The sequence below is a fragment of the Neofelis nebulosa genome, chromosome 2 (assembly GCF_028018385.1).
Source record: "Neofelis nebulosa isolate mNeoNeb1 chromosome 2, mNeoNeb1.pri, whole genome shotgun sequence".
Classification (NCBI taxonomy): Eukaryota; Metazoa; Chordata; class Mammalia; order Carnivora; family Felidae; genus Neofelis; species Neofelis nebulosa.
This window is the reverse complement of record NC_080783.1, coordinates 81,899,759-81,927,481: the sequence shown is the minus strand read 5'-3', so window position 1 is coordinate 81,927,481 and position 27,723 is coordinate 81,899,759. Positions and strand designations below refer to the sequence as shown.

The following is a 27,723-nucleotide window of genomic DNA, read 5'->3' as shown; positions in this document are numbered from 1 at the left end:
GCAGGAGAAATAAGGATTACATTATTCTCATCTCATTTTTCCCTTTTCAGTACTGAATTGTACAATAAGTTAGAAAATGTACATATTATTTAAGTTTCCATCAAGACATCTAGAAATACTGGTTCCTTTATGCCATTAAAGCAATTTAGATAATGTATACACTTAGTTGCACTTATAATAATAGCATTTATTACTCTCTACTTTTTGTTTGTATGGCTTTTCATCTACAGGACCCTACCTACTTGTGCAGGATTATGCTAATTTTCCACTGGCAGAGGAGCAGTGCAGTGTAAAGGTTAGAGGCCAAGTTCTCCTGTGTTGTAATTCTGCCCACCCATTGCCAACTGTGTGACCTTGGGCAAGTTATTTAGTCTCTTCCAGTTTAACTGGTTGCTGTGAACTAGCGGGGTGACCTTTAGCAAGTTAGTCACCCACCGTCTGGCCTTCATTTGCCTCAACTATAAAACCAAGGGGCTGCACCAATTAAACTTTAAGCTCCGAGATGAGTAGGCACCAATATGTATTTTTTGACATTTAAAACTACTCATTAATGCTGATCTAATAAAATAGCTTTGAACAACTGAAAGTGGCAAAATGTTGGTATTTAGACCAAACTAAGTGAAACAGAGTTCTTGGCTTCTAAGAGCATGAGATCTATAATAAATAATTTAAAAGATCTAGCGCATCTCCCTGGAATTTGTTCTTTTCTCGCTCTGTAGATCTTCACTGTTCTTTGACTTGATTATTCATGCAGAATACATTTAATTTCTTACAATATTTCTATCTTGAAGAGGAAAAAACCCCACTTTCAAGTGTTCTAAAAATATTACCACTTAAAAATACTGCTTTAATAGAAGTAATATTCTGCACTTATGTAGTATCTTTCCATAGAAGATCAAAGGACGGGTATTAGAAGTACATGGTTTTCTTTTATGTATAACTTCATAGAAGAATTTCTTTTATGAAATTCTTTTAATTCATGTTCCTAATCACTCAACTGAGTGAATTCCCAAAAACTTTTGCAGCAGTTCTGACTCTTGGTCAGACACGTCCTTGGTCAGGAGTGTCCTTACATCCATTACTTCCCAATGGACAATCCTTTTTATCTTTCGAGGCCTTGTTAAAGTGCAACCTCCCCCCAGAAACCTTTTTTCCTGATTCTCCTCCCATCAGTAAAAATGTTACTCTTTTATTTAGGCTTGTATTTTTTTTTTTTTTACTGACGTGTTTCTCACATTTAGTTTATTATTTACATAATGTCTTATTTTTCTTGAATGCTAGTGTGAGCATAGTGTCTTGTATAGAGTAATACCTCAATAAACATGTTGAATAGAATTAGCACTTTCATAGAGAAAAAGCTGTGGGGATCATGCTGGGAGCAGCACAAAAGATCAGTTTATTTATCTTAATTTACTTATTTTTAATGTTTATTTATTTTTGAGAGAGAGGAAGATTGACAGAGTGTGAGCAGGGGAGGGGCAGAGAGAGAGGGAGACCCAGAACCCAAAGCAGGCCTCAGGCTCTGAGCTGTCTGAGAGACAGAGCCCAATGTGGGGCTTGAACTCACGAACCACGAGGTCATGACCTGAACTGAAGTCAGATGCATAACCAACTGAGCCACCCAGGTGCCCTGAAAGATTGGTTTAGATGGAAAGGATAGTTTTAGTTGTTTATAACAAGTACCACCTAATTTAATCTCTGGATATCCATGAAGAACAAATCCCATAAACTGACTGTTCTCTTCAGAGACACTCCCCTGCTTTTGTTTTCTAGAAATACCCTCTAGTATTGAGGTTTATACAGAACAGACTGTAAGTCATTAGTCACCATGACCTAGGACTTGGGGAAGTGAGGTATGCCATCTTCACCGGTGGAAATAAAAACTGGCTTGCTTCACACTTCCACGCTAAGCTGTACTATGCTTTTTAAGGTGCATAGATAATTTCTGTTAAACAAAAACAACAGAAAAGTTGAAGGAAGAAAATAATCATTCTTCTTCCTGTCACCCAGATTTATTATTCATATGTAATTTCTTACTACCTCAATAGTATTGTTTTTCTCTAGGTCACATGGTGGCTGCCTACTATGTATATAGCGTGTGTTCAATGTGTTTGATCCTTATTCTGGTAGAGGGCAATATATCAGACTTGCTATATATAGGTGAAGATATACAAAATCTTTCTATGCTATTGAAAAACTCTTTCATGAGCCATCTCCCATATGGCCCCCTTCTCATAGAAGAGAGGAACATACATAGTGAGGACTGGCACTTTTTTTTTGTTGTTTTATTTATTTATTTTTTTTTTCAACATTTTTAATTTATTTTTGGGACAGAGAGAGACAGAGCATGAACGGGGGAGGGGCAGAGAGAGAGGGAGACACAGAATCAGAAACAGGCTCCAGGCTCCGAGCCATCAGCCCAGAGCCTGACGCGGGGCTCGAACTCACGGACCGCGAGATCGTGACCTGGCTGAAGTCGGACGCCTAACCGACTGCGCCACCCAGGCGCCCCAGGACTGGCACTTTTTAAACGGAGACCGAGACAATGCAAGATTTAATCTCTAATGGCCAATGTTCTTCCTGTTCCATTGTCATAGATTGGAATCACAGCCAGCTGATTTAAAGTGTTGTTTTAAGAAGCACCAGGTGAGATATGGCAGAATCAACATCCACTCCACCCAGTTCTGAGAAACAACTCAGGGTTCATCTTCCACTGTTGCCAGTGTCGTTCTTTGGTATAGCCAAGCCTGGCGAGTGATGATCAACATGATGCAAAAGACATTTTCCCACCAAAGCTATTTAGAGGCTCAACTTTCTAAATGAAGGACAATACATAGCTATAGTGGAATAGCATTTCAAAGAAAGATACATTGTGTAGGGGTACTGTTTTCTCGCCTTGGGAACTATCTAGGAAAGACCTTTGCAGGAGAGGTAGTTTCCAGTTAGGTTAAACAAAATAAGGAAATGCAGAGTGCTATGTAGCACCTAAAGGGCGTTGCAGGCAAGTGGGTAAACTCATTTCCTGTGGCTTCTGGCCCACTCTGACATTGCATGAGGGTTTCCCATCTCTCCAGGAGAAACCGTGTACTGAATAAGGTTGGATGTGGAAAATGGAAAAGAGTACAGAGAAGATGGAACCAGAGGACTTAACAGTTAAGGAGAGGATCATCTACTTTATGATCAGTTTGAGAAAACTTTCCCTATCCTGTCTGATTCCAGACCTTCCTGGGAAATCCCTACAATAAACATATATAAAGTTGAGGAGAAACACAAAGCTCTATTGCTTTAAATTATCTGTCCTATTCCTGCCATGGCCTCCATTAAAGCCACTGCCTGGTAAGTCATTGTTAAAAGGCTTCCCATGGGGAAAGGATGCACTTACTAATGAATGAATCTGAGCCAGTTAAGAGGTGCTCATTGGTCAAGTAGATAAGTAGAAGTTGAGGGAATGTAGGAGTCTGAGGAGAGTGAGGCAGGGACTCAGGAGAGGCAACTATTTTGTAGTGAGGTATGGGTGGAAAGGAAAGTTGTTGGGATCTCTGCTTATTTATCCAAACTCCAGTCATGCTATTTTCTGAATTATCAACCACTAACTAATTCCAGGTTTTTGGCCAAATGAGTTAATTTTGAATGTCCGTTTCTTCATCTGGAAAATCATTGTATGATGAGATCAGCACTTCTAGGACAGGATCTGCAAGAAGAAACACCAGTTCTGTGGAATGTTAAAGGCAGAAAAAAGGGGATGATGGTTCAATATGTTTGGGAAACAATGGGTTAAATAATATATATATATATATATATATATATATATATATATATTTACGTTGCAGGACTTTTGGTAACTGAATAGTCACTCTAAATATCTGAAAGGAGGTGTACTACTCAGTGAAGCCCAAAACTGCTTGAAAATAGCACCCCCTTTGAAGGTGCATCTTGATGGTCAGTGTAGTGTTCTGTACAACACAAAATATTGGATTAGCTGATGTCTGGGTTTCTTCTGGGTTTTAAATTCTGTGAATCTATAATTCAATAGTTTGTCTCTCTTCTGTTTCTTTTCTAGCTAGCCCCTTGCCTCTCATCTAGAAGAGTTTGTGTGTTGTGTATAAACCTATTGATCAAAAATGTACTCTGTTAGAAAATCCCTGCATCTACTTTAAGAGAAGAGCATGCTGAGAGAGTCCAAACCTGCAAGGTGTGCATTTTCCCTTGTAGGTTTAAATTTTAGACTGCATAAATTCACAGGCAGTCAAAACACGAATAACAACTTCGCCAAGCACACCCACTGCCCCCCACACCCCTAACAAAACACTGAAACATTTGTGCTAATAGAGGGGATAACATTTCAGAAAAGAACAATTTGCAAAAGACCCAGATTTTATTCTGACAGAGGCATTCTGAGCCAAGCAGCGCAATTAATCACAGAGCTGAAACATCAAGATGAAAAGACAAATATTGAATGTATACAAAATGTGAACAGTTCTTCCCTTCATCTTCAGGATTACAGAAGAGGTTTATCTCACCTTGGCCCCCAATACCAGTCTTTGCTTTTTTTTTTTTTTTTTATTTGGCTCCTGCCAGATTCACCCTTTGCTTGATGAGGAGCTGGTAAAAGCCATGGTGTCTCAGGAGAGAGTGGAAGCCCTTATAGATGTCCAGGGGGATAGTATGGCTGGGTCTGGATTTTGCCTTTTCCTACTGAAATAGTTCTGCTTGCAGAGGTTGTAAGGGGTGGAGGAATACAGGGTGGCCATCTGTAATCTCTTGGGTTCAAAGGAAAAGTAAAGATTCACACTGGCTGTTTTTCATATTGTAATCCTTGCACTTTGTGAATTCTCTGAAGTTAGGCTATTCTGGATCTCTGTAGTAGGTAATCTACAAGACAATCTACAGCCGACAATTTATAGTGGCCTATGAGTTTGGCTCTTTTCATGTTTTTAAAGAAATAATTTATTAGGTAATGTTAGGATACAAAAGCCAAAATCTGATACCAATTTCACTTTACTGTTAAATTAAATTTGTATGTCTATTTCTAAGTTTTAGTTATCTGTTTTCCACCATTCTAAATTCTTAAGAGCCTTTGTCAAATGTTCTGTTATTCGAACTCAAGCATGTGTCTAATAAAACATCAATATTCCTATTTAGTTATGCTTGTCTAAAAAATTGGAATTAGTTGCACACATTTAATTGTATATATTATATATGTGTGTATATATATATATATATATATATTCATGTTTATCTATTTTTGAGAGAGAGAGAGATAGAGCATGAGCAGGGGAGGGACAGGGAGAGAGAGGGAGACACAGAATCCGAAGCAAGATCCAGGCTCTGAGCTGTCAGCCCACAGCCCGACATGGGGCTTGAACTCATGAACCATGAGATCGTGACCTGAGCTGAAATCGGACCCTTAACCAACTGAGTCATCCAGGCGCCCCTATTTAATTATATTTTTTCACCCCCATTTAATTGTATTTTTAACTCTAAATTGAATTTTGATATTTGGTGGACAATTGCTAAGCATTTCTTTTTCCAAGTGACAAGAGACATATTATAACATTGGCTCAATTCGGAGGTCTTGTGGTTCCTTCCTCACCTTGAATTGTCTTGAGGATTCCAGAGCACACTGTGCTCCAGTTTTTGAATTCAGCTTCATCTTTTAGAGGCCATCTTTCCTGTACCCTTAAACATATGTGCGGTGCCTTAGTTCATCACTCACCGCAAGGCCTGGCACAAAGTGGATAGATACTCGGTAGGTATTTGATGAGCAGAGGCTCTCCCTACTCAGTCAGTATTTGCTGAATAAACGAACAGGTTGGTTAATGAATGGTGCTTCCTGTAATCATCACCACTTCCAAGCCATCGTGGACTCATGACCTGACATACAACACTATTTTTCTTAGCAATCAAAGGTGGATATTTTAACCCGCAAATATGATGCTAGTGTTTAATGTTTATTTTCCTTTTTTTAAAAAAAAAAGTATCCACAGATAAAATAACTCTACTTAGAATTTTTTGTACAGAATTTATAAAGCAGAAGAGATATATCCCTGCAGTTGTTTCTGTGCTGCAGCAGCTCAGTGAACTTTGGAAGAGACGTGGGTCCTTTCACGTGGGAAAGAGATGCTCTGTATGGGCCTGAACCTAAGTGCCACAAAAAACTAGGTAGGATTTGTTTTGGCATGTTATGGCATTCCCCTTTTGGGACGCTCAATCATTTTATGGATGAAGGATTTCCATAAAGCTTTCTGCATAGTCTTCAAATTATCTTATGTGAAAAAGAATCTAGTGTGTATTTGGTCTGTAGTTGACTGTTGATGTTTTATAGGCAATGCTCTGCATGTGTAGAAAGGTTGAGCCATTTCTTAGACATATTGACTAGTAAGTCTCCCTTGTTTAAAGACTATCTGTTTGGGAGATGACGGATGTACACCCTTCTCTTTGTAGATGGGGTGGGGGGAAGGGCTCTTCCTTTCTCTATTGCATTACCCCAGTGTTTCATAGCAGTTTGTCTAGGCCATCATCATTATCACTGCTTGGCAAAGCATTGTTGATTTATTAAAAGCACCTGTCCATTTTAATAACCAACCTAGTGGCCAAAATCCCCAAACGACTTGTTTTGGGGCTTGGCATTGAAGTTATATTTGCTGTAATTCACCCAGTAAATGATAGATAGTATCGAGGCTTCCTTTCCTCTCTTTTTTGGGCAGGTATTTGTATCTTTCTTTGGCAGCGCTTAAGAATCTGTCTCTTCTTGGTGATTGTGAGGATTGTTCATACTTGAATAGAGATTATGAGCTTAAGTTTAAATAGCTTTGAAATCTTTTAAAAATAGTTACTTCTTTTAATAGTGCATCACCACTGTGTACATTTAACATGTCCAACCGTTTGAGTGACCTAATATTTTACATTTGCCAATGTAAACATAGCAATAATTAGGCAACAAGTACTCTTTTTCTGGGTGCTAGCCAGGGATATAAAAAAGAAGGGTAGACATGGAAAACTGTCCTCATGGAGCTTGGAACTGACTTTCTCTCTGTCTTTGTCTTTAAATATTTGAGAATCACCTTGTGCCGATCATAGTTGAAGGTGGAAACACAGAAGTGATTGAAACAGGCAAAAGTCTCTGATAAAGCAGTGAATAAGGCTCACGTAAATCCCTGTCCTCATAAAGGTTACGTTCTATCAGGGGGTCATAAATAAGAAAATATGTAGTATGTTAGATGGTCCTAAGTGCTTTGGAGAAACTAAAGAGGGGAAGAGGGAATGTCTGAGGTGGACAGGAAGCCGTTGGCAGTTGGCAACTTTAAACATGGTGGTCATAGGAGACCTCATGGTGCAGGTCTCATGAACACCTGAACACCTGGGCCGGGTAAGGGAAAGGGCCTAGGGGGCTGCTGCAGGAAGAGCCTTCCAGACAGAAACACAAAGGTCCTGCAGTAGCATCATGCCTCACTCTCAAAACAGCAAGAAGACTGGTGCTAGGAGTGAAGTAAGCCAGAGAGAGAGAGAGTAGTGAAAGCTCAAAAACATAAGAGATAGGCCATCCATAATTCAGGGCTTTAGAGGGTATTGTAAAGGTCTTCCTTCCTCCGTTTCTTCTTTCTCCCTTCTTCCTTCCTTCCTTCCTTCCTTCCTTCCTTCCTTCCTTCCTTCCTTCCTTCCTTCCTTTCTTTTCCCTTACTGAGTAAATTAAGACATTGGAAGAATTTGCACTAAAGAATGACCTGATTAATTGTATGATTCAAAAGACCACTGGCTACAGTTAGAATAAATAATAGAAGGGGGACAAGGTTGGAATAATCCAGATGATGTTGGCTTATATCCATGTGGTTGCAGTGGAGGTGGTGAAAAGGGGCATGCTTCATCCATCTGGAAAGAGTGTGCAGGAGGTAGGATTTGCTGAGGACAGGATGCAGGGCACGCGTGAGAGAGCAGAGTCAAAGATGGCTGATAAACTGGAAGGGTAGGGCTATCATTTACTGAGATGGGAAGACTAAGGAAGAGCAGATTTGGAAAAGGATCAGATAAGCTTTGGACATATTACACTTGAGATACTTGTTAGGCTTTCTAGTGGAGATATGAAGTAGATGGGGGGTGGGATATGGATATGAGTTCTGGGGAGAGGTAACTTTGAGAGCTTCACAATTTCTGTAAGAGCCATGAAATGGGAGCAGATCCACAAACATGAGGAGGTTAGATCAGGGTGTCAGAGCAGAAGGAGGACAATTAAGTTGCAGTTGTATGGCCCTTTATTATTTGCTGTAGGTACAGAAGAAGTAGGAATTTGCAGGCTAGAAGAGATGAAGTCACTTTCATGGAAAGTGTGAAAATTAAACTGGTCCCTGCAGATGGATACTATTTGGAGGGGCAGAAATAATGAGGGGAGAGCATTTTGGTTGAAGATACCAGAAATATCAATTCAAAACCACCATGAGGTATTACCTCACACCAGTCACAATGGCTATTATCAAAAAGACAGCAAATGTTGGTGAGGATGTGGAGAAAAAAGAACCCTCATGCACTGTTTGTGGGAATGTAAATTGGTGCCAACGCTGTGGGAAACAGTGTCCAGGTTCCCCCCAAAATAAAAAATAGAAATACCACATGATTTGGTAATTCCACTGAATATTTACCTAAAGAAAATGAAAATAGTAATGTGAAAAGATATAAGCACCCCTCTGTTTATTGTAGCATTATTTACAATAGCTAAGGTGAAGGCAGCCCAAGTGTCCAACAATAGATGAATATATAAAGAAGATACGATATATGTTATATATATTATATTATATAATAGATTATATTATAATATATAGATTACACATATATATAATGGAATATTACTCAGCCGTAAAAAATATTACTCAGCCAAATATTGCCATTTGCGAGGAGATGGATGGACCTTAATGGTATTATGCACAGTGAAATAAGTCAGACAAAGACAAATACCATATGATTTCACTTATAAGTGTATAATCTAAAAACCGAAACAAAGCAAAAACAGACCCATAAATACATAGAACAACTGGTGGTTGCCAGAGCAAAGAGGGCTGGGAAGATGGGCAAAATAGGAGAAAGAGAATGGAAGGTACAGACTTCCAGTTATGGAATGAATAAGTCATGGGGATGAAATATGACAGTAACAGCGTCATGTGGTAACAGATGGTAACTGCACTTGTGGTGAGCATAGCGTAACCTATAAACTTTGTGTGTATAAACATTGTGTTGTATACCTGAAACTAAGGTAACATTGTGTGTCAATTATGCTTCAATTAAAAAAAAAAAAACAGTTACCAGAATTAAACATACCATAGTTCCTTACTAGGAAGGTAGTAAAGGAAAATATAGCAAGATCATGGTGGAATTTTCTCACAAGTGGAAGAGGTAGGATTTCTAGTCTCTTATTTGGTCTGTTTCCTAGGATGATGATATGCAAATGGTAAAGAGACTTGGTCCCATTAAAATCTTGAACATTTCCTGGCACTTTGCTAACAGCTTTTCTTCCTTATCCTTGCAGCTGGTGCCGCCTTATATTTTGTAGTAACTTGAAACTGACATGTGGGGAATTTTAAGTACATATGTTATCAAAACAGATGTTCCACAGACTTTATCGACTATCAGGGGGTCATCTCAATATTACTACATTTGCGAGAAAGCAGCCTGAAATTTGAATTTAGTTACTCTCATAATTTTACATTCTCCAAAGTAACTATGTGGGAAATTTAAAATTTATTAGCAACTTTCTCTTGTTCTTAGATTTTATAGAGGTGGTGATTCTAGTAATCTGAAAAAAACAATTATATGCTGTGCTAACTAGATGCAGATTATTGAACAACTTTACTTGCCTGATGATAAATCTAAGGCACAGAAGTATTTTAATGCTTTCTTTAGAACTTGGGAGTCCTACTTTCTAAAGGCAAAAAGCCCCATTCTTTTTTCATGCAAAACGATGATTAGAGCAAAGATGAACTTCATAAAATAATACAAAGGATGCTGAGTTCAGAAAAACAGAGAAATTGTGCCTCTTGTTCCCTCTCCCCCTACTTTTTACTAGAATCCAGATGAGAATCCAGCTTTTTTATTCTGTATAAAAGTTTCTCACGGAGTTGCAAAGGCTGGGGACTTTGGCAGAACTCCCTGAGATAAGAGCAAATTATGGATTTCTTTCCTTTTTTTTTCACTTTATTTAAAGAATACCTTTAAACCAGTGTGGTATTAATTGTCTGGCATAACCAGGTATGACATTTCCATACCCTATTTTTTTCTTTGGGCTTTAAGAAAGTACAGAGTGCAGCTCCAGTTGGCCTTGAAAGCTTATTGGTCAAGTCCCACGGGTGTTGGCTGGAGAGTGGCCATCACTGAGAGGCCCACTGGGCCCACTAGCACTGTCTAGTAGAACTTTCTAGTCTCTTCTGTGGTGACAAATGTTCTACATCTGCACTGGCCAACATATGGCTGAGTACTTGAAATGTGGCTAATGCGGTTAAGGAGCTATATTTTATTTTATTTTATTTTATTTATTTATTTTTTTTTTTTAAATTTTTTAACGTTTATTTATTTTTGAGACAGAGAGAGAGACAGAGCATGAACAGGGGAGGGGCAGAGAGAGAGGGAGACACAGAATCTGAAACAGGCTCCAGGCTCTGAGCTGTCAGCACAGAGCCGGACGCGGGGCTCGAACTCACGGAACGCGAGATCGTGACCTGAGCCGAAGTCGGCCGCTTAACCGACTGAGCCACCCAGGCGCCCCAAGGAGCTATATTTTAAATTGTATTTAACTCAAATTTAGGTGGCCACAAGTGTCTAACGTCCACTGTCCAATACAGTAGAGTCGATGGTTTGTCCTGGGCTTTCTGGAGGATGGAATGGGAGGTGCCCAGGCTCCCCTTGCTGGGGTGTCTCTACCCCTCTATGAGTGTCCATAAACAGGTCTTTCTTTCACGCAGGGATTCTGCACCTGGGGTCACTGCTAAAGAGTGCATATAGTACAGGACTTTGTGAGATGTGTCCTTCCTGTCCTTCACAAGAGTGGGGAGAAGGAACATAAAAAGGTAAAGTGACATTAAATGCGATGAAGTATTTGTAATGGTTTTAAAGACTCTTTTCTCACTAAGATATTAAAACACAGCCTATTTGAATATTTTACTACCGATTGTGAAAGAGAATTAGCCTGGGGAGTAGAGGTTAGAGGTAACATTGTGAGAAACTCATTTTACCAGTGCCTTGAAAACTTCTGTGAGGGACCCAATTTCTTACCCTGAGGAGGATTGCTCGTTTATAAGGAGCACTCAAGATTTTTATTAATCTTTTTGCACTTGAGAGTGCATTATTGAAGTCCTACAGTGTGCTTTCACATAAATACCAACAGTGGGCATGTTGCTCTGGGGCAGTGGTTGTTAAGGAGAGGGGTAAATAGCACAGGATATGAACATGACTAAGATGGGGCCTCAGGAAGCTGTGCAACCAGCACGGACAACGAACTCAGCCTCAGAATTCTCAGCTGGAACATTGGTGTTCTGCAGTCTGCCACTTTAAAATTTTACTCCAGGATCCCGGTGGGGGGTAGAAGACAGAAAAAGGAGGCCTTTTGCCTCTCAAAAATCAGTTTTTACATCTGAAGACGTTTGACATACTCGCAGCCTTCCAGCGGCTGTGGTGAGCTGTCCACCTCCCGTAGTGGAAGAGGTCCCCATTGTGGAGAAAGGCGTTTAAAAAGATGTGTTGATTGATATTTCTGTGGTCGTCCTGCCACTCTGTCTCGTAAAACTAAATGGAGCTTGTGTGCCAGGGACTATGCTTCACTTGCCATCTAAATGAGGAGGAAAAAAGTGTGTACATGGAAGAAGAAAACTAACAATCAAATGCGCTGTGAGATAGATCCCAAATGAGCGGCGCAGACAGAAAATGCCATATCCCACAGTTGTCTTCAAATACATGAAGGGCTGTCTGGTGGAAGAGGTATTCGGCTTACTCTCTGGGGCTCCAGAAGGCAACACTGGTGGTATTTTCTTTAATTATAGAAAGGATTTTTGAAGGCCTATCTGTGCAGAGCACACTGGGGCGGGAGAATGAGTTAGGAGAGGACAGGGTGCACAGATGTGACAGTGCCCGCAGGTTGCGGACAGATTCATTGCAGTCGATAGAAGGGAAAGCTTCAGAAGGTGGGAGAGGCCGCTTTGAGGGGATTGACCTTCTTCCCTGGAGGTGTTCCGAAAGAGGCTCCCTGGACCCTGAGTGGGAACAAGGCGACTCACGTTGGTAGAGCAGGGGTCAGATAATTACCAACCGTGGGCCAAGTCTGGCTTCCTGCTTTCCCTTGTAAGTAGTTTTATCAGAACCTGGCCATGCCCATTTGTGTAAATCTCATGCAGGCTGCTTTCATGCTACAATGGTAGAGGTGAGTGGTGTGGTGGCATTCTGTGGCTCACAAAGCCTGAATTATTTACTATCTGGCCTTCTATAGGAAAAGTTAGCTGGGTCCTAAAAAGGATGGGATCCCGTGATATATAAAATCCTTTCTAATTCTCTGAAGGTGAGGGATTTGGTAAAGAAACAAGCCTTGTGGGAAGCGTGTGGAAGGTGCCCGTGAGAGATGGACTTCCAGCTGGACCTTCAAGGAAACTGGCTGGTCCTGGCAGAGGAGGCCTTCCAACATGACCCCTCGGCTGATCCCAAAGGGATTAAGTCAGTGTTCTTTGGATGCTGAGTACAGACTCGTCCCAACATCCATCCATTCATCCGTTCATTTATTCTTCATGCCTCCAGCATATCCTTGGCCAGTGTAGACGACAATCTAAAACACTTCCTCTGCCTGCTCTTGGTAAAGTAAGCACAAATTCTGGCATGAGCTGTTGGCATTTTGATAATAACTTTGCTGGTATGGAAATGCTCATTAAGTTCAATGTTTATAATTGAGTTTTATGGAGTTATTTTATTTTAAGTATAATGGTCTCACCTAGACACAACTTAGAATTTATTCACGTGTTCGGCTTAATTGTAGGACATAAGAAATGATTGTTCCAAAATGAAAACCTCACTGCATTTGTGGGAGATGCAGCTCACAGTGTTAAGGAGAGGATGCACATTACTATTCATGCCTTTTTAATTGATTAGCCTTTAAGGCTTCTGAAAGCCTTTAAAAGTTGTTTTGTCAACATTAGACCAGCTGCTATGTAATTATGGTAGCTCTTCTTGCAGTTAAATTCTTTTAACAACGTGTTCAATCTGCCGATGCCAAAGTGCTTTGAACCTGTGATATATACTATAGAGAGCTTTTGTTTTTACTTACAGATGGTTGGTGCCATTTTCTGGGCAACTCTGTAGAATTTTCACAGAAATTTTAAAGATGAATTACTTCAAAATGGGAGGCAAATGAATTTGAACATCAGGTTACTCCTTCTCCTATAAAAATTGTTCATATGTGACTTGAATTTTGAACTTGACTCATAACAACCTAAATGTGCTCATTAAAAAGAAAAGAAACCTTTTCAAGGCTCTTTTCTCTGACCCTCCAGCTTGTAAATCAAAACTTTCTGGCATCAGTCAGATGATGGTGAAAGCAGGGGGGCCGTGATAATGAGCTCTGGTTAATGAGGAACCAGACATGGTGGTTCTGCCTTCCATGCAGGGGGCTGAAGCTTTGCTCAGAAAACTGAGCACACCTTAGTGGTGTATTTTGCTAGTTTTCAAAGGAGTTCTATCATGATGCCTGGCATGAAAAGTTATAACTAGGAATAGGGACTGGTATCGGAAAGATGTAAACATAAGATGCCGTGCTTCTTTCCTCCCTGTCCCCCCACTCTCCAAACCCCTACACACACACACACACACACACACACACACACACACACACACACTTTGTGTAACATTTCTATGGACAGGTTGCACAGGTGCTTAGGGCAGGTAAGAGGAAGCAGCAGTGACAATGGTGGCTGTGGAGGGTGGCTCCTGGTATCTCAGCTACATTAGCTAACTTCTTCTCATTTTAAGAGAAAAAGGCAGAGCCATTGAAACTTGAGGCACAGAACATCAGCACCTGAAGGAACAAGAGACTAGTGGGCTTACAGCTGGCTCTTTCTGGCCCTTGTCCAGTTTGTATTAAGGAATGCATCTATGTTGTTGGGAAACACATGAAGTGATTCCCTCAACTTCAGTCGTTGTGCTTGCCTTCTCCCTCCACTTTGTGGTATATAAGGAAGCTGGGAGAGAAGGAGGCTGGGAGAGAAGTTGACCTTTCACTGTATGAAAAAGCCAATCTGCTTCAAGTCTGAACAGAGGCTCAGGGATATTAATGATCTGCCAAATCTGGAGAAGAAGCTAACTTTGGTGTATTGGTTAATAAGATGGCAGGCCCAGCTGAAATTTTTGCCTCTTCCACTTACTCACAAGGTGCAGATTTGTTTGCTTTTGGAGCTCCAGAGCCCCAAGAATTAGGCATTTGGGAAGCTTGAGGAGCCATGGACCTGTAGGCACCTACTTGTGTTTTGAAGTGGCCTTTGAGATGCTGATGTGAAGAGAACTAGAATTTATTTAAATAAAAGTGCCTACATTAATTAATATTTTATTTTAAAATAGTGTATAAAATTATATACTTTATCTTGAAATTTATTTTATAATCTTTTATGTAAAATTAACTATATATTTTTCCTTGTAGGACAAAAATTATTCCTGGTAAATGGCTTCTTCTTTACAAAGTTATATTGAGTGTCAGTTTAGATGTTTTTAATATTTCAGACTGGTAGAAGAATCTACCTGGAGATGACCAAGAAAACTAGCATGAATCTCAGTGTTCAATATCTAAATATCAAAACTTGTTAGTTAACCATCATACAGTTTTGGGGAAGATCACCTTTTGCTCAGGTGCATTGTTTAAATTGATATGATAGAAATTAAATCTGTCTCCAAGTGTCAGTTATAATTGCTTGCATGAGACCTGGTTTTCTAATCAACATTATCACATAAACCTTTTATATGCTTTCATGTATGATGCTGGTCACATTAGCATTTTATATACTTTCTCAAAGTCTGCATATAGTTGTAGAAAATTGTAACCTTTCGAAACTTCTCTGAGGGCTGCCAAGTGGTTTTTATTATTCCCCCACAATAATCTCACATTGTCTTGAGACTGCATTGACCCAGGGAGAGGACATACTAGTTTTAACCTCTGTTGCTGAGGAAAGGCCTGATCATCATTAACCTCTGTACACACATATGTACATATATCCATGTATGTGAGTAGGCAGTTTTCAAAGAGCTCCAGTGTCAGCAAGGCAAAGGACTCGTGCACACTCAGATGGCAAATGTCATGGAGATCTTAGCTTCTCAAACAAGTCATCCCACCAAGTCCCCTATTACATTCATAGGTACCTAGGCATCACATCTTTTTTTTTAAATCAAGTATTTAGATTTTCTTGTTTATAAGCAGCAAAAAACCAAGTCAAATCAACTTAAGAAATTTTGTTTTTAAAAGGTTATCTCATGTGTGGAGCAGAATTGATCTTTTTCTCGCACCTAATTTATTCTTGTATTCTGTAAGGACTGGCCTTTGCACGCTGGGTCTGTGTACTTAACTAAGAGTAAATTTTTATGGTGTTGGACTGTGCCATCCTTCTCTTATGTGATTAAGTGTAGAATAACTGAAGGAAGAGTCAGACTGTGAAATGGCTAGAAGACCAGGGCTATAGCTACACCTCACTAGCAGGGACTTGAATGCATCTGATACTCTTTCCTTATTTCTTGGTATCTCCCAGCTTGTTGGTTTCATGTTTTCATACTGTAGACCAGGTGCAGATAAGATGGGAAAGATGATTTCAAATCCTCCTAAGATGCATACATCTAATAGTTTATGCCACTGCATATAGGACTGACTCATGCTCTCTCTGGTCCCAGACCAACAGTACTGGGGAAGAGAGCTGATTGGCTCAGCCTGGGACAGATATCAGCTTGGACCAATCAGGCTGTGGCTGGAGGTAGAACCCCATGTACTTGCCATTGGTGGCCCTTTTCCTATGTATCAGCAAAAGGAGAATCGGTGTAGACTAGAGAAAACACGTGAAATGTTTTCCTTCCTTATGGACACATCATATCTCTCTTCCCAAACGTGATTACCTGGCTTCTGCCACATACTTTCGTTTTTCCCCCTCACTTCTACTTTGCATGATGTTGCTTTTCCTGATTTGGTAAATAACTTGGGGCAAGATGTATGGAGAGGAGAGTTCCTGAGTCAATGGTGTAGAGCAAGTCTCTTCTGGTCTTTTTCCTTGAGCCCCAATGATGCTCATTTTCCTTTTTATAATTCAGGGAGAAGTGGCAGCTTGGGAGAAGGAAAATGAAAAGGTCAAATGATGAAGCTCACAATCTTCTTTTGGCTCAGGAGATAATGCCCTTTTCTAAAGGCTAAATATTTTGTTGGGATGAATGGATCAGTCATGAGTCCAAAATTTCATGACTGCCTTAGGAGATATTTGATTCTTTATGTATGTATAACATGTGTAATAGTTGGAGAAATGCACTTGTGATTTTTCTTATTTTCTAATTTGTCTTCATTATCCAAGTTTGTTTGCACAAACTTTTTAGGCTAAGAAAGCTTTCCAAACCAATTTAACATGTAACTCTTCAAAAATTTACTGGGATTCTGAAGGTGGTTCAAGATGTCAATGTAGGGAGATTATGAACTCACTTCTTCCCATGGACACAACAGATCTATAGCTACATATAGGGATAATTTCCCCTAAAAAATTTCTGAAAACTAGATGAACAGCACCTGCACAACACAGGATAAAAGGGCTGTATTGAGACCGTATCCAGATGAGTAGGAGAGGTAGAAATGGGTTTTTGCCAAAAACCCCAACCCAGGTGTAGCAGCACACAACCAGGAGGGATCTCAACAATATGAACCTTTTCCTGAGGAGTGAGTGATTTGTGCCCTGCATCAGGCACCCCAACTCTTGGGCCCTGCACTGGAGAGGCCAGCCTCCAAATCATAAAACCAATGGGGATTATCTCTAGGAAAACTGTAAAACTGTAGGGGATGGAGAAGCCACCCTTAAGGGGATGACACACAGACTCACTCACGCTGGGACCTAGTACAAAAGCAGAAGTTTGAAAAGCACCTAGACCATATGTGAAGGAGACCCCTTACTAATCTTAAAGTAACTACTGGAGGGCAGGAAACTGTTGGGACTCTGTCCAGGGATGGAAGTGCTGGCAGGTGCCACTTTCTGCAATCTTATTCAACTTTGCTAATACTGGCATTGGTGGGTGCCATTTTGACAGCCTCCTTCTAACTTGTTAGTGCAGGCTGGGAAGCCTCACCCTCCTGTACTACAGCTGTGCCACAACAAGCCAGATGAACATACTGCCAACCCCCCCCCCCCACCATGGGGTACCAATGCCACAGCCATCTGGGCAAGTGTACCATCTCCCCTGTGCTGCAACCTCAGCCTTGCCACAGCTGATGGGTATCCACAGCCCACACAGGGGACAGCCCTCACAGGGGACAGCCCTCCAGCACCTGGCTCTGGTGACCAGGGGGATTGTATTCTGGTATTCCAAGTTTATTCACGTACACAAGGACCCTCCTTCAAGTCTGGGAGAGGTAACTGCTTCATGTAATACTTAGAAACAAACAGAGAATCAGGCAAAATGAAGAGACAGAAGAATAAAGAAAAGAACAAGACAAAACTTCAGGAAAAGACCTTACTGAAACAAAGATAAGTAATCCACTTGATAAAGAGTTCAAAACAATAGTAATAAAGATGCCTACCAAACTAGGGAGAAGAGTGCATGAACACAGTAAGAACTTCAACAAATAGAGCTGAAGAATATAATAACTGGACTGAAAAATACACTAGAGGGGTTCAAAAGTAAGTGGGATAAAAGCAGAATGGTTCAGTGACCTGGAAGACAAAGCAACAGAACTCACCCAGACAGAGCAGCAAAAAGGAATTAAAAAAAAAAAGAAAATACCTTAAGAGACCTATGGAAAACACCAGATGGAATAACATTCACATTATATAGGTCCTAGAAGGATAAGAGAGAGTAAAGGGGACCAAAACTCATTTGAAGAAATAATGGCTGAAAAGTTCTCTAATCTAGGGAAGGAAACAGATACCCAGGTTTGGGAATCCTAGAGAGTTCCAAGTAAGATAAACCCAAAGAGATCCTTACCAAGATACACTATTTTTTTTTATTTTTAATTTTTTAAAGTTTATTTATTTATTTTGAGAGAAAGAGAGAGAGAACTAATGGGGGAGGGGCAGAGAGAGGGGGAGAGAGTGAGTCCCAAGCGGGCTCTGCACTGTCAGCACAGAGCCTGATGTGGGGCTTGAACTCACGAACCATGAGATCATGACCTGAGCTGAAATCAAGAGTCAGATGCCTACCCAACTGAGCCACCCAGGCACCCTTTACCATACTGAAACACATTATAATTAAAATGTTAAAGAGAGAATATTAAAAGCAGCAAGAGGAAACCAAACTTATATACAATGGAAAAACTCCTATAAGGCTATCAGCAGATTTTTCAGCAGAAACTTTGAGGGCCTGAAGGCAGTGGCATGACATATTTAAAATGCTGGAAGGAAAAAACGTCCAGCCAGGACTACTCTACGCAGCAAGATTATCATTCAGGATAGGAGAGATAAAGAGTTTTCCAGATAAGCAAGAGCTAAAGGAGTTAATCACCACTAAACCAGCCTTACAAGAAATGTTAAAGGGACTTCTTTAAGGGGCATCTGGGTGGCTCAGTCGGTTAAGCGTCCAACTTCAGCTCAGGTCATGATCTCACGATCTGTGAGTTCAAGCTCCACATCAAACTCAGTGCTGACAGCTCAGAGCCTGGGCCCTGCTTCAGATTCTGTGTCTCCCTCTCTCTCTCTCCCTCCCCCACTCATGCTCTGTCTCTCTCTCTCTCTCTCTCTCTCTCAAAAATGAATAAAATTAAAAAGAAGGGACTTCTTTAAGCTGAAAATAAATGTCAATAACTAAAGACAAGAAAACGTATGAAAATAAAAATCAAATTGGAATAGGTAAATATTTAGTAATGGTAGTGGATTAATCACTTATAAAGCTAGTATGAAGGTCAAAAAACAAAAGTACTGAAATAAACTAAAAATATAATTATTAGTTAAGGGATCCATAAAATTAAAAATGTAAAATGTGACATCAAAACCAAAACATGGAGTGAGTGATTGAAAATAGTGAGTTTTGTAATGTATGTAAATTTAAGTTGCTATCAACTTAAAATAGACTGTCATATACAAAAGATGTTATATGTGAAGCCCGTGGTAACCACAAAGCAAAAACTTATAATAAATACACAAAAGAAAATGAGAAAGACTTCTAAACATAACACTAAAGAAAATTATTGAACCACAAAGGAAGAAAGAGGAGAAAGGAAGAGAGAGGAACTATAAAAGAACCAGAAAACAATAAAATGGCAAAAGTACATACCTATCAATATTACTTTAAATGTAAATGAAGTAAATTCTCTAGTCAAAAGACAGAGTGGTTAAATGGATAAAAAAACAAGACTCGTTTATATGTTGCCTAAAAGAGATTCACTTCAGAAATAAGGACACATACAGACTGAAAATGAAGGGACAGAGAAAGATATTGCATGCAAATTGAAATGAAAATAAACCTGATGTAGCTCTACTCATATCAGACAAAATAGACTTTAAAACAAAGACTGTGGGGCACCTGGGTGGCTCAGTCAGTTAAGCATTTGACTTCAGCTCAGGTCATGATCTCACAGTTTGTGGATTCGAGCCCCACATCAAGCTCTGTGCTGACGACTCACAGTCTGGAGCCTGCTTCAGATTCTGTGTCTTCCTCTCTCTCTCTCTGCCCCTGCCCAACTTGTACACTGTCTTTCTCTCTCAAAAATGAATAAACACTAAAAAAAAAAAGACAAAAGAAGGGCGTAACAAAAGACAAAGAAGGGCGTTACCTAACGCTAAAGGAATCAATCCAGCAATACATGACATTTATAAATATCTATGCACCTAACATACAAGTACCAAAATATATCAAGCAACTATTAACAGACCTAAAAGGAGAAATTGACAGCAATGTCATAGTAGTAGGGAACTTTAACACCCTGCTTACATCAACGGATAGATCATGCAGACAGGAAACATCAGCCTAAATTATATGTTAGACCAGATGGGCTTAATAGATCTATATGAAATATTCCACCCTAAAGCTGCAAAATAGATGTTCTTCTCACGTGCACATGGGTCATTCTCCATGAGAGTTATCACATGTTTGGCCACAAAACAAGTTTCATTAAGTTCAAGAAGATTGAAATCATATCAAGCATCTTTTTTTAACCACAGTAGTATGAAACTAGAACTCAGTTACAAGAAGAAAACTGTAAAAACCACAAAAATGTGGAGATTAAACAACATGACACTAAACAACCAGTGGGTCAAAGAAAATAAAGATGAAATAAAAAAAAATAGCTGGAGACAAATAAAAATGGAAATATACCAAAATTTATGGGATGCAGCAAAAACAGTTCTAAAAAAGGAGGTTCACAGAAATAAATGTCTACATCAAGAAAGAAGAAAAACTCAAACAACCTAATTTGACACCTCAAAGAGCTAGAAAAAGAACAACAACAAAAAAAAGCCCAAAGTTAGCAGAAGACGGAATAACAAAGATCAGAGTATAAAGAAATATAGACTGAAAAGACAATAGAAAAGATCAATGAACTGAAGAGCTAGTTTCTTTGAAAAGATAAACAAAATTAACAAAACTTTAGCTAGTCTCACCTAGAAAAAAGAGGACTCAACTAAATAAAATCAGAAATGAAGAGAAGTTACAACTGATATCACAGGAATACAAGGATCATAAGAGACTACAGTGAACAATTATATGCTAACAAATTTGACAGCACAGAAGAAATGGATAAATTACTAGAAACATATAATCTACCAAGACTGATTCATGAAGAAAGAAAAAATCTGAACAGACCCATCGCAAGCAAGAAGATTAAATCAGTAATCAAAAACCTACCAACAAACAAAAGTCCAGCACTAGATGGTTTCACTGGTGAATTCTACTAAACATTCAAAGCAGAATTGATACCAGTCCTTTTCAAATTCTTCCCGAAAATAGATGAAGGAATCCTTTCAAATTCATTTTCTGAGGCCAGCATTACTCTGATACCAAAACCAAACAACGACACCACAAAAAAAGAAAATTATAGACCAATTCCTCTGATGAACATAGATGCAAAAATCCTCAACAAAATATTAGCAAACTGAATTCAACAATGCATTAAGAAGACCACACACTCTAATCAGGTGGGATTTATTCCAGGTATGCAAGGATGGCTTGACATCCACAAATACACTGCATTAACAAAATAAACAATAAAAAAATCATACAATCATCTCAATAGATGCAGAAAAAGCTTTTGACAAAATTCAGTGTCCATTTATGATAAAAATTCAAACAAGTGCATATAGAGAGAAGGTACCTTACATAATAATGGCCATAAATGACAACCTCAAGCCCACAGCTAACATCATGCTCAGTAGTGAAAAGCTGAACGCTTTTCCTCTAAGATCAGGAACAAAACAAGGATGTGCACTCTCCCCACTTTTATTCAGCATATTACTGGAAGTTCTAGCCACAGCAATTAAGGGGGAAAAAAAGCAATAAAAAGCATCCAAATTGGAAAACAAGTAAAATGGATACTCTATGCAGATGACATGATATTATATATAGAAAACCTTAAAGATTTCTTTAAAAAAACCCTATTAGAACTAATAAAGGAATGCAGTAGAATTGCAAGATACAAAATCAATATACAAAAATTTGTGTTTCTATATGCTAATAATAAATTATGAGAAAGAGAAATTAAGAAAACAATCCCACTTACACTTGCAACAAAAAGAATAAAATACCTAGGAATAAATTTAACCAAGGAGGTGAAAGACTTATACACAGAAAACTGTAAGACATTAATGAAAGAAATTGAAAAAGACACAAAGAAATGGAAAGATATTTTGTGCTTCTAGATTGGAAGAATTAATATCGTCCAAATGTCCATACTACCCAAAGCAATCTGGAGATTCTGTGCAATCCCTGTCAAAATTTCAATGGCATTTTTCACAGAACTAGAACAAACAGTCCTAAAATTTAGGATTATGGAATCATAGAAATCTTGACTAGCAAAAGCAATCTTAAGAAAGAAGAACAAAGCTGGAGGTATCATGTGCCCTGATTTCAAATTAAATTACAAAGCTATCGTATTCAAAACAACATGGTTTTAACATAAAAACAGACATGCATATCAATGGAACAGAAGGGACCACAGTAATAAACCCACATGTGTATAGTCCATTAATTTACAACAAAGGAGGTAAAAATATACAATGGGGAAAGGACAGTTTCTTCGGTAAATGATGTTGGGAAAACTGGATAGCTAAATGCAAAAGAATTACACTGGACCAGTGTCTTACACCATATACAAAAATGCAAAATGCAACCACTATGGAAAACAGTATGGAGGTCCCTCAAAAAATTAAAAATAGAACTAACATACTATGTAGCAATCCCACTACTGGGTTTCTATCTGAAGAAAATGAAAATACTAACTTGAAAAGATATATGCACCCCTATGTTCATTGCAGCATTATTTACAATAACTGAGATATGGAAACAACCTTAGTGTGCATCAATAGATGAATGGATAAAGTTGTGGTATGTATATACACTGGAATACTTGGCCATAAAAAGAATGAAATCTTGCCATTTAAAAAAATTTTTTAAATATTTTATTTACTTTTGAGAGAGAGAAGGCAGAGTAAGAGCCAGGGAGGGGCAGAGAGAGAGAGGGAGACAGGCTCCAGGCTCTGAGTGCCGCAAAATGCGACGCAGAGTTCGAACCCGTGAACCATGGATCGTGACCCGAGCCAAAGTCGGATGCTTAACTGACTGAGCCACCCAGGCACCTCTTGCCACTTCTTGATGCATCTTGAGAGTATTATGCTAAATGAAATAAGTAAAAGAAAGACAAATACTACATGATTTCACTTATAAGTTGAATCTAAAACACAACAACAACAACAACAACAACAACAACAACAACAAACAAACCGAATCCAGGCTCATAGATACAGAGAACAGAGTATTGGTTGCCAGAGGGAATGGAAATTGGAGGGCAAAATGAGTGAAGGGGATTAGGAGTTATAAACTTCCACTTATAAAATAAATAAATCATGGGAATATAAAGGACAGCATGGGGAATACAGCCAGTAATACTGCCTACTGTATGGTGAGAGCAGGCAATTAGACGTTGGGGTGATCAATTTGCAATATACACAAATGTCAAGTCACTATGTTGTACACATGAAGCTAATATAATATTGTATGTCAATTATTGTTCAGGAAAACATAAATAAAAATTCACTGGGAATCTATCTGTGTTCACTGAAATAGGAGTCATTCTTTTTTTCCCACGTTAATGGTGCTAACTCACTCATGTTGTGCTCTGACAGGCATTCAGTAGTAATGCATTCCCAACGGAGTTGCAGTTGATTTTGAAATCTTGTATTTTCAGCTGCTGCCTAGTTATCCCACCCTGATTGGCATTTGACCATTGAATTAGATTTTTCTCCTGCTAAAGAGGGCTTTATGAGCTTTAACTTCAAGTGCCTGTATCACAGTCTGTTGTTTGCATTATAATTGAAACTGAGTAAGCACTTTCTGCTGGAAAAGGCATTGTCTCCTAGGATTAAGGGAGGATTTGGACATGGTTACCTGACATTCTTTTTTAGGGTTCAATTTAGTGTCCTTCTGGGTGGCTGCATAGGTGAACACGTTTATAAGAATCTCACCAAGCACATGTTAACATGCTTATTTTATTTCTGCCGTTAGTGGTGATTATATTCCCTGAGAGCTGTTTCTCTGGGCTTATTGACTGATATGGTCATAAATACATCCCTGAAGGGGAGACCTGTAGCTGCTTCAGCACAGATGGAACAAAAATAAATGTCCCACTGTTTTAGTATTACAAATTATAATCCCACGGCAACATGAAATTTAAGGTGGTGATAGTTCAATTTCTATTTTTTTGACATGATGGTAGAATAAGTAGAATTTAAAAAAAATACTCAAGCAATTTTTGCCACTCGTATTGTGTGCATGGTTCATTCTCCATCCCCTTGGTGTATATATTATATTTCAAAAACACCTCCAGTATTCCTTTGTTATGTTCTTGAACTATTGATTATAAAGAAATAAAAATTGTTGGTCATTTCTAGGACCCCCACAGGGGTGTCTGGGCCAAGTGGGACAAGCGACTGGAGGAGAGCAGGGCAGGAATGGTGCCTGGTGCATAGTAGGCTTGCAGTGATTGTTAGTGCCTTTGTCTTTACCTTTCTAGCTCTACCCCTTTTGTTTGAAAATTAGGACCCATCAGATTTTCTGTTAGTGGCTGGAAGAAGTGATTGAAACCGAGAAGGAAATAATGACTCAGGTATTAGACCAATGTGATGTTAGAATGAGAAGGGAATTGAATGATTATCTAACACCCCCAACTTCTTACTTCACAAATGGGGAAACCAAGGCCCTGAGGGGTTAAGCAACTTGTCCAACAGTCACAAAGCTAAATAAATGTCAGAAAAGTACCAGAGCCGGGGTCCGCTGATGCCAAATATTTGTTCTATTTAGATTCTCAGACACATAGATGTCATTTTTGTACGCTTTTCCTTTTTGCTAAACAGAGTTAGCACCTTTAAGGGTTCTAATCAGCATGTCTGAAGCTGACCCCTATTCTCTGTTCTCTGCGTCACTTAGTGACATCAGCATCCACCAGTTGCCAGAGCTAGACATTCAGCATCACTCTTGTCTCCCACTTGTATTCACTTAGTCACTTGGTCCTATTGATTTCACTTTGGGAATGTGTCTCAAATCCATCTTTGCCTTCATTTCCTGTATTTCTTAATTTAGTCCTTCTTCCCTTTTTCTGTGCGCTATTGAAGTAGCTCTTAAATTGAGTTCTGCTTTCTGCCTCTGGAGTTTTCTTTGTAAAATATCAATCTGAATGACGGGTTCAGCAGCCTTCAATGGCTTTTCATTCTGTAAAGTCCCCCACCCTTGCGGTGGTTCTTCATGATCTAGCCTTCATGTCCCTCTTCAACATTTTCCTTCTCCCATTTGCTCCTTCCTTTGTCTCCCTGGCTGTGATAACAGTTGCTTATTCAATATTCCTGACTTTTCCATGTGTTTTCCTGGAATTACCTTCATCATGACAAGTTTAAACACATTCCAATGACCGGTTCTCTGCATGTATCATGTTATTCATGAGGCCTTTTTTCCTTTCTTGGTTGACATAAATGGATCTTTCCTCTGTTACCCCAGGGTACTTTGTTTATACTTCTCTAATACCGCTGAGTGATGGAGTCTGATGTACACTAGAGTTAGTTTTCTTTTTTAAAAAAAAAAAATACGTATTTTATTCAATAGTCTGTGAACGTCTTGAACTCAGCAGTTACATCAAATTCATTTCTGTATCCTTGGCACCTGTGGTAGACTGAATAATGGACCCCCAAAGATGGCCACATCCTAAACTCTAGAACCTGCAAATGTTACCTTAAATGACAAAAGGGGTTTTGTAGCTGTGATTAAGTTATGGATTCTGAGAGGATGATTATTCAGATTATCCTCATGGGCCCAATGCAGTCACCAGGGTCCTTTAAGTGGGAGGCAGAATGGGCAGGGGCAGGGGCAGAAAACATGGTGAAGGAAGCAGGGGGCAGGAGGAGATAATCTATAGAAACGGAGATTGGAATGATATGCTTGGAGATGGAGAAAGGGGTCACCAGCTAAAGAATGCAGGTGGCCACTAGATGCTAGAAAAGAGAAGGAAATAGATTTTCTCATGGAGTATCCAGTAGGCACACGGCTCTGCTGACACTTGATTTTAGCCCAGCAAGACCCATTTCAGACTTCTGACCCTCAGAACTATGAAATAATAAAGTAATGTTATTCTAAGTTACTGAATTTATGGTTTGTTACAGCAGCAACAGTAAACTAATACAGCACGTAACTCACACCTGACTGACACAAAGAAAGACTCGGTATGTTTGCGTCGCATCTGGGTTAAGCAGAGAATCTTTCTTGATCCTCAGTCAGTGCTGCTCATTACTATGGTAGTTAATATTTATTGAGCCTTTTGCTATATGTCAGTCACTACAGCACTTTATACATGATCCTTCTAATCGCCCAAATGGCTGAGTGCTATTATTATTCCTGCCTCACAGGTAAGCAAATTGATGCACAGAGTGTTTTAAATAAATGACCTCAAATCATGCTCCCACAGTTGGTAGCACTGGGACTTGAAGTGAGCAGCCTGGCTCCTGGGTCTTGGTTACGCCTGTCTTGTGTGATCATCTACTTATTTCACGTGTATAGCATTTCTTTGTGCTGCCCAATGTGCTACGGCATGAAGAAAACGGAAAGAGCTAGATAAGAGTATTGATGCCTCCAGTAATCAGTTGGTTCTGCAAATGTGGGCAAGTTAGCTAACATAGATCTGTGTGCCTATCTTCGTCAAATCTTTCTTTTTCTGCTTACCTCCCAGGGTTAATGCAAGGATCAAATGATAAATCATGAGTGAAAGTGCCTTGAGAAGTATCAGATATTGCACACATGCTTTTTTATTTCAGTATACATTTGGTTGCTTGCATATCATCCACAGATTCCTCTCTATCAGGGGCACCTGATAGCTAGGATGTCTGACTCATTTGAGAAGTAGGCGCTCTGCAATCGTTGATACATGCATTTGATAAAAATGCTCTTTTGCCCTCTTGGTTATCAATCTTATGTTTTAGATCATTGACACTAAAAATCAGAGCTACAATTTAGTCTTCTGCACAGAACTTAATTTTTTGCCCTTTTTATTTTATTTTATTTTATTTTTTTGCCCTTTTTAAATGAATCTTTCTCATTGTACTCTTGAGAGAATATTTGTATCTCATAGCCCCCAAGAAGGTAGGGCTTCTAGAAGACTTGCAGTGAGTTCAGCACCTTTTCAGTAGGGTTTTTGGAGATAAGGGAACAATTAGTCCCTTGAGAATGCTTGTTGTTTGTCGTGGAGAAACTTAGTCTGGTGATGAGTTGCAAATCCTGGGGAGTCCTGACTCAGGAAGATTGGGAGTTTGAAAAGAAAGCCAGTGAGGTGAATTTTATTCTCTTTCTCCCTGTTCTGCCTTAGCCTGCAACATTACTTGTTCGTTTAAGATGCTTTAATTGCTAATTGTCCACCGTTTTGATTTTGAGATTAGTTGAGATCACCGGGATGATGGGAGGCTAAGATCTGACATGACCAGACCTGGACTGATCGGCATGTTCTCAACTTTTTGAAATATTAATAAGCTTCAGGGCTGCTGGCTTTGGTTAAGATGATACCTGACTTTTTGTAGGACCTTGTTTTGATTTACTGTTTCTTTTGTTTACCTGTCAGATATCCGCACCCATAACATGGAGTCCATACAGCACAAGTGTTTTATGCATGCTCCATGCAAGTCAAGCTACATCCAAACATAAAATGATACTGTGATAGGAATCTTTATGGATACATTATTGTTTCTCTTTTTGATCATTTCCTTGGGATGGGTTCTTAGGCATAGAATTAGCTGGCCAGGGGTATGAACTTAAAACAAAAACAAAATTAAAAACCAAACCAAACAAAAAATGTTGATACATATT

General features: G+C 39.3%; 1 protein-coding gene across 4 annotated transcripts in view; it reads left to right on the top strand.

Moving 5' to 3' along the window:
- Positions 1 to 27,723, top strand: part of LYPD6 (LY6/PLAUR domain containing 6) — a 124,435-nt gene that overhangs the window by 7,644 nt on the left and 89,068 nt on the right. The gene's annotated exons all lie outside the window — the stretch shown is intronic.